Consider the following 8,902-nt stretch of genomic DNA (forward strand, 5'->3'; position numbering starts at 1 on the left):
CTGATCATAATACAATACATCCCTGATCACAATATAATACATCCCTGACCATAATACAAGACATCCCTGATCATAATACAATACATCCCTGACCATAATACAATACATCCCTGATCATAATACAATACATCCCTGATCATAATATAATACATCCCTGACCATAATACAATACATCCCTGATCATAATACAATACATCCCTGATCATAATATAATACATCCCTGACCATAATATAATACTTCCCTGACCATAATACAATACATCCCTGATCATAATATAATACATCCCTGATCATACCATCAAATCTATCTTTGGGTATTTTGCATGTAAGACCATAAAGGAAGGGTTCTAATTGTTAGGGCCCTAGAAATAATTAAACGTTTGGCCCCATTCCCTTTCTGGAAAGGTGTGTACTGGTTAGGGCCCTAGAAAGCATTAAGCGTTTGGCCCTAGAGTACGGTGTGTACCGGTTAGAGCCCTAGAAAGAATTAAGCGTTTGGCCCTGGTGTAAGGTGTGTACTGGTTAGGGCCCTAGAAAGTACTAAGCATTTGGCTCTAATGTGAGGTGTATACTGGTTAGGGCCCTAGAAAGCATTACGCGTTTGGCTCTAATGTAAGGTGTGTGTACTCCAATTACCCTGCTTTAACAGGATTACAACAGATAAAACATACTAAGATGCCCTGCGGCTGGGTGCAGAAATGAAATAGGATGTAATAAGGTAATCTGGTGAAGGGTGATAAGGGGATCTAAACAGAATAGCAGCAAACAGTAGATCAGCTATCACTGAACAGGGAGCAGAGATGGGCTCTGTCGGAAGGACTGCAAGACAGCCCTGGGTTGATGTGATGTCAAGAATGTACATGAACCATGTTGTTTATCTTTTGTGACATTTTATTTATAGAATAAGGCACTTTTACAATACATGGGTCATTGGCATTTTATTTTACATTGCAGCTGTGTTTGTGTAATACATTATCACTAAAATAATGATACGCTATGAATTAAACACACCTAAATGAAAAAGGAAATCATGCAAACTATCAGATAGCTATTGTATTTAATGTCATTGGATTTCCAATGTATATTACTGTAACATATTTAGTGAATTTAAAGGATGTTAATACATTTGTTATAATAACAAATGTAGTCGTACTTAAAGATGAATAAACGTCATATTTGTGTGCAAGTATACTTTGTAGGAAAGCAGACTATTGCTAGAATATATGAAAAATAACAGGGATCCATTTATAATACTATTCTTGTAAATGAAGATGTGTTCAATAAATAATAAATGTCATGCTCAATTCACTGAATCTATACATTTGACTATTGGCTCTGACATTCTTACTGTCTATCAGGATAATTGACATTGTCTACTAGTAATGTAATGTAAACGTGACAAGAGAAAATCCAAAAAGCAGGCATAGGCAACGAATGGTTCAGCAGCTGAATTGATCAGGACCACACCACGTGATCATGGTTAGGTAAAGAATGGTTCAGCAGCTGAATTGATCAGGACCACACCACGTGATCATGGTTAGGTAAAGAATGGTTCAGCAGCTGAATTGATCAGGACCACACCACGTGATCATGGTTAGGTAAAGAATGGTTCAGCAGCTGAATTGATCAGGACCACACCACGTGATCATGGTTAGGTAAAGAATGGTTCAGCAGCAAGGGCCTGGTTTGTTTCAAAACAGAAAATACAGAGATTCATTGAAGCACAACATGTTAGACGTATGTCTACCCCCCCCCTGTCTTTCTCCATGTAGATGTATTTTCGGAAATCATTTAGATCCACTACAGAAGGTGATATCCAAAGTACATTCTGATATGATCTTTATCAGATATGTAGTTTCCATAGTGGTGAAATATGGGGTCAACCAAGCTTCTGTTGTTTCTTTCTTATCAAGCGAGCCAAGCAGTTAACATATAATTGTGTTCATTTCAATATCTGAAATGGTATTAGTACAGCTAGTTTAATTAATTTGTATGATAGTAATCAAGACCAGTTGTTTAGCTTAAAAGACAAAGAATGCTTGTAAATTAAAAAAAAAAAAAACGAAAACCTTTTGAATATTAAATACCATACATTTAGTTTTTTATGACATTTAATAGACATTAAACAAAATTCTGGAGGGGAATCTTGAGTGAGGCTCTATAAGTTAAGTAGTTTCTATAATGGTGTTCAAATGGATTTTACATGGGTGTTAGGGTTCAGAATGCACCCTGCATCCGACCAGGGGGACTGACTGATACATATTCATGGCATATAACATACATATGATAACATGGAAAACCCGGTTATGGTCTATTTGAGCCTGTGGTAATTGTTATCGAGACCCACTCTCCTCCAATGCATAAATTGAGCTCTCGCTAGAGCGGTGGACATTTTGTTGTCTGGGCTCCGGTGTGGCAGCTCTTTCGTGTGGAAAACCCAACGCGATAAATGTCATTTCAAAATCAATTTGCATAAAAAAAGGAGAAGGAGGAAAAGAGTGCTTGGTCTGGACGACTGATAATAAATAGACTCGAGAGATTTGCATGAGAGAGGACCAGGGCCATGCAGTCTAACCTCTGCTATAACTGCACAACAACACTATCCGGTTGTATCAGAAGCCTATGAAATACACACTCACTGTAGCATATCTACCACACAACACAAATACATAATTCAGCATGAATATATGCAAATACACTTTCATATACTGGACATGATAATGGTCAAATAAACATGTGACATCTGAAACATCTGTGACAAAACGACAACAACACAGTATAAAAATTATGAAAAGGGGTGGGGAGGGGGGGGGGTAAAAAAAAAAAAACTGCAGACGAGAGTGGTTGGTCGACACTATCTCAAGACTGGACAGCACAATCATCACTGAAACAGATAGGCAGCCGGCAGTGCTCTGTCTCCTTGCTTGATAAATGGGCCTGGATGTCAGTCAGTCTCTACGGTTTGTGTTTCTGTGTGCCAACTCCTCAGTATTAAAAGGAAACAGGTAACGGGGTACTTTGAGCTGCTTCGATCTGATCAATAGTCCTCAGCTGCAGACGAAGACAGACGAAGAAGAAGAAGAGGACTCTCCTCGACTACGCGTATTCTTAAGCAATAACAACGTGATCCGTATTATACACCCAAGAATACCCGTCACCGAAGAGAATCTTAAACACAGAGAGGCAATAATGGGAATCGCAAGCAAGCGTGACCGCATCATCAAATTCCTCAGTCGATCCCAATGGCAAGCAACACAGAGAAAGACGCTGTATCAACATAATTGATTGAAGACGCCTTGAAGCACAACACAAGGCCCCTTCAAAGGTTTTTCTGCAAATAGAAATTAACAACAGTGCATTTTTCAATCCAAAGCCAAAATAACAAAGTGGTGTAAACTATCTTCTCTTCTAAGGGTCTGCATCTCTCTCTCTCACACACGCCAGTGGTCAAATAAATGGAGCTCCATAAGACAGGAGAGGTAAAGGGGTGGTGTGTGGGGACGCTTGCCCCCTCAGCATGCTCTTACCTGGGCCAGAGGTGGTCTGAAGCCCTGCCCTCCTTGGAAGTCCTGGTGGTCCTGTCCTCCAGGAGCGATCCATAAGGAGGAAGAGATGCCCATTTTAGCCCTGTCCTGCTCTCTCTCTCTTTCGCTCTCACCCCACACCAGCATATCCACACATAATGAAACCTCCTGGAAACACAGAGATGTAGAGGTTAAGGGTCACAACCACAACCACCCATGGCCTTTTAAACCATCCATAATACCATAGTCTAGTACATTCCATTAACATCCCACGGTCAACCCAACCCCCTCCTCCTAAAGAATCTGGTCAAATCAAACAAACCGAGAGAATGCCAGGAGGCAGGTATAAAACATGGACTATTTGAAGATTATTTTGTCCTGAATGTCAGACTAACAGAGACAACAGGGGTCGCTTGAGATTTTATTCCAAAACATACACCTACTATTCCTATATTTAATATAATAAATTAAATTAAATTAAATGTAATCTGCACAAATTTGCCAGAATCGAAATACTATCGTTCTTTAAATTATTCTGAATAAAATACATTTTGAAATGTGTTGTTGATGTAAAATGTGAGGTGTGTTATTGTGAAATGTTAATTCACCAAAGGCCCTGAATTTTTGAAGATAATTTTCCAAATTAAAGTAATAATTAAATGCCGCTATGAAGACATAAATAATGTATGATAAGTCAAAGCAATTTCATTCCAACCGACTCTAATTGATTTGCTCACATGAATGCAAATAGCAGGCTCCAACTAAGCCTATCCAAAATCATTCCAGTGATTCGATGTAAAAAAAATAATAATAATTGATTGAAGATCTACAATCACTTCATTAATTGTTTTGTAATAGAAAAAGACTTCATCTGCATCTCCACAACCTCCAGATATATATTAAGAAACTGTTATTCCCGACTTCACCGTTCAACCCTTAAAAAATGTGTATGTCTGACAATTACATTATGCATGACTGCCAGGATGAAATTCATACCAGAACTAATGATGGAAAAAGGAAAGCATTTAGACAGTTAACCACTGAAATAATCAAAGCAACCAATTTGAAGATTTAAAAAAATAGATCATTACAATCCACTCTTGGTTGGACCTGAAAGAAAACGCCCTAAAAAGATACAAAAAAACTGAAATTGGGAAATCACCCTACAGTACTTAGCTAAATTACCCTACAGCTATAGCTACTATTCCAAGACAAAATAAATCCTGGTCAAAACTAACAGGATGACACAGTGAAAACCATGCAGCAATTTGTTCAGCTTACCTAAACCACAATTTCGCCCCCACACTGAGGAAAACAGGGTGATGGAGACAAACAGACAGAGAAAGAAAGATTGAAAGAAAGAATAAAAGACAGAACAAAAAAAAGAGGTGCTTATCCTTTCAGTGTCTCTCGTTCTCTCTTCTACCCAGCAGTTAGACTAGGAAGCTGAGGCACGGGGCACAACAATAGCAGCTCTCCAGCATCCCCTCTCTCCTCTTAGGCTGGACCACTTCTCTCTGGTCTCTAAAGCAGCCTGAAAGACCCTGCCCCCCCCCACCCCCCCTGTGCTGTTGAGAGCTGGGACATACCCCCCACACACTAGCCTTTGTACCCCACCCTCCCCCCACACACAAGCCCATATCCGGGTGGATAACCCCATCCATCCACCCCCATCAATCCACCCTCCAGCCCTATGGGTGTTTCCACCCATCCTAAATATACACAGAATAAACTTACCAGGATCATTGATTCACCTATAGAAACTCAAACCAAGAGTTTCTTTACGTAGAAACGATGCTCATGAAAGAATAGTTCTAAGATACATTTTCACTAACAGATGGATATTCTGTGCTTTTTTTCACACATTATTCAAAGTTCTACTAGGTATCTTTGGCTTGAATCACATTTTTGAGCTGATTTATTTCAATACTCACAGATGTATACCACTGTACTTAGACCACCATACGTTGCAGGCAGAGATGAAAAGATGAGTAGGAGAACAGAGGGAGAAGAAGAGTGAGAATCTGTGCAGATTATTTTTTCTGCTGTGGTCGGCCGGAGTATCTCTGGATGAATCTGTATTCTCTTCCTCACTCCTCCACACCTCCCTCCTCCTCGTCCTCTTCGGTCTGAGAGGCTCTTGCCTCGTGCCTCCGCCAGATGAAACCCCCCTTACTTGCTGGACCCTTTTTCTGATTGCAATTTAATTGCGGGAGTCCCATGAATATGGTAATACCTCACACCACACGAGACGAATCCAATGAAAAAAAGAAAGCCACCAGACAGTCAAACACACCAATACACACAACGGGACGACAAAGCACACAAAAAACAAACACCAAGAAAAATGAACACCAAACTCCTTTTGTATGTACATCAATTTTGTACACTGTTGGTCAGTATACAGCAGAGAGAAAAAAACATGTCTGCACCAACAAAAAAAACAAGAAAATAAAAATTGATCACAATTTTTACTTCTTTTTGGGATGAAAAAAGAAGAAGAGGGAATTGTGGCATATCCACTTGTGTTGAAGCTCTTACCCTGTGAGTGTTGGTCCAGGCACAGCCTTCCACAGAGCTACTAGCCAGGCTGGTGTCTGATCCCCTGCCTCAGAGAAGACATGCCGTGATTGTAAGGTATATCACCTTGTTTTTGTGTTGTCCACAGTGGAGAGCGGTGGATTGCAATGGGGTTAGCAGCCTGCTCGTCGACCAGCAGCGTTTGTTCACAGGCAGGTGTTCCCCATGCGCAGGCAGCCCCCTCGCAGTCCCAGCGTGTAGCAGTAGCGCCTAACGTGTCAGCCAGCCAGTCAGCCAGCCAGCCAGCCAGCCATGGGGTTGTGCAGGTGGATGAGGCTGCAGTAGCAGCAGCATCAGCAGCAGCAGCATCTCAGGGAGGGACGATGCTCAACAACAGGATCAAACCTCCTCTTTGCACAGTTGTTGCTCGCCACAGCGAATGAACTTACAGCTAGAGAGCGAGAGGCAGAGAGACAGAGAGAGAGAGAGAGAGAAGGGAAAGAGAGAGGGATGGGAGAGAGAGTGACAGAGAGAGGAGAGACTGAGAGAGTGTGCGAGTGGTGTGATGTGTGTGTGTGAGAGAGAAAGGAGGAGAGAGAGGGGTAGAAAGAGGAGGGAGTGGAAGGAGAGGTGGGGTTAGAGAGGGAGAGAAAGGAGGAGGGAGATAGAGAGAGGGGAGAAATCGCAGTAAACCCACAGCTACAAGTCTGTGGATTGACATTGGATCCTCTCTCCTGCTCAGAGGAAGGGAAAGGAGAGAATAATTAGATTTGAGCTTCACATATGGTTCCAGGAGGCAGGCAGTAAGTCGTGGTGGGTCGCGGATCTCAGGCACCTAATGGTGGATTAATTGAGGGACATCTGACATGCTGCACGCTCTATGGGCCCCACGTTGACTGGTTCCCAAACGGGGGTAGGGGGTGCACGAGGGGCCATGTAACCCCCTGGGGACCGCTGTTAGTACAATGAGCTGAAAAAAATACCACCATGAAAATGGTTCTATGTACTGTGTTCTTTCCTTCTCCATCCCTGATCACCAGCATGTGTTGTTTGATATTAAAAAAAGAGAGGGATGAAAAGAAGGTCATTTCTCTTTGAGTTGTAAAGATTCTAATTTGATTTCCTTCTGGGGAGATAAGTCAAATGTGTGTTACTGTCATCCGCTGAAGAGGAAAGGAAAGTATTAGAGACGTCCTCAGTGTGATGACGAGTCGTTCGATCTTATGAGAGAGAGAGGGGGGGGGGGAGAAAAGACAGAGAGAGACCAGAAGCCCAATGCATTTCCTTGGAATAAAGGAGAGGAAAAACAAACACACCTCATTTCTTTCAGACTGATGTAAGGTTGTCTTAACGCCAACAAGCCTTTTAACTTCCCGCAATGGGGCTGCCTTTTGAATTTCAATTACGAGGGCCCAAAATGATTTGAAGAGGGATTTTTTTTTTTTCTTGGTAATTGTCTGATCAGAGATGATTCCCTGGTGATCAAAGATAAGATCCGTAAACGCTCAAGCTGATCAATGGAAAAGTACTTTTGATGTGACACTGTTCTTAATCTTCTCTCAAAGACAACTTTTCATGTACTTAAAGCTTTCCCATTGATTTCAATGATCTAATCATTTTCAGTGTAATATTCACTGTTTTGAAAATCAGTGGCACATATAAATGATTGTTATATTATACACCGAACCTTCAGTCTTAGGTGAGTAAAGTAAAAAATTCTGATCCGGGGTCTGAATTTCGATGAATTCCCCTTAAGTAAATGTCACACACAAACAAACACACACGCTTTAGCCTAACTCTACAAAAACGATTTGTGTGAGGCTAAAACATGTTCACCAATCTTAAAGATATGTGGAAAAATTATATAAGCATTATCTTCTAGTATGATTCTAATACAAAGCAGACAAAAGAATGAAATGGGCAAGAGTTCCACTCAGAGCACAGCTCTTTACTGCCACCTATTGATCCCTGCGGGTCTCGCATCACAGACCCAGCAGCACCAGGCGCTGCTCGTTGTTCTCTGAAAGGAGGTTTCATTCTGAAGGCATTCAGAATGACACATTAGAGCTGAATAACAAGTAATTCTTTATGAGGCAAAGCCATTCAGGGAGACAAACAAACAGCACACAAAGGAAACAAAGAAAAGGCATGCAGAAAGCTTCCTCTCCTACTGGAAAAGTAAGGAGTGGAAAGGAGAGAGGAGGAGCAGAGAGCGAGAGAGAGAAGGAGAGAGATGGTGAGGGCATAGACAGAAGGAAGGAGAAGGTTTGAGGTAGGAGTGACTTTTGAGATGGTTCAGGGTGGAATGAGCGAGTCACATAATCATTCAGATTTGAAGCGCTGCAAGGCCAAGTCTCTTCTCCGCAAAATGTGTCGCCTCACGTCCACACAAAAAAATCCATAAGGCACTTTTTTTTTAAAAACAAGGTCTCAATTAATGTGAGTGTGTATGGGTATACTGGGGGAATGTAAGTGGTTAAATCCTGCTCTCTGTTGTTGAACTGAACCCCTTGTTTGCTCTAGTTGAGGTAATTGAAATGGACTGTTCTTCATCGATTAGGAAGATACTTATATGATGCCATACAACAGGTAAGTCTGCAGGACCTTGGTGTACTTTCATACACAGCCTATACTGTTCAGGAATACCACTATGCATACCAACTCAGTGGCCTTGTGTTTAGAGTGTACACCCTGAGATTGGAATGTAGGGGGTCATTTAGTGACTGTCATAAGCAGTGGTGTAGTGGAGGGTAAATGCAAGTAAACACAGCTAACCAACTTTTTTTGTGGAGGTGACCCACCTTTTGCTGAAAAATAATGTTGAAAATATGTACTAACGTTAGGTGCTAGGTGCTATC

General features: G+C 41.4%; 1 long non-coding RNA gene across 1 annotated transcript; it reads right to left on the reverse strand.

The window, feature by feature from the left end:
• Positions 1-873: 873 nt before the first annotated feature.
• LOC118937332 (uncharacterized) lies at positions 874-6,621 on the reverse strand. Its single transcript, XR_016484426.1, has 3 exons — positions 6,066-6,621; positions 3,528-3,692; positions 874-3,331 (listed from the first exon to the last, which is right to left on the reverse strand). It is a non-coding gene; the product is annotated as an uncharacterized LOC118937332 (long non-coding RNA).
• Between the last annotated feature and the right edge of the window lie 2,281 nt (positions 6,622-8,902).

The sequence above is a fragment of the Oncorhynchus mykiss genome, chromosome 11 (genome assembly GCF_057628025.1).
Source record: "Oncorhynchus mykiss isolate SJ-2025 chromosome 11, ASM5762802v1, whole genome shotgun sequence".
Lineage (NCBI taxonomy): Eukaryota > Metazoa > Chordata > Actinopteri > Salmoniformes > Salmonidae > Oncorhynchus > Oncorhynchus mykiss.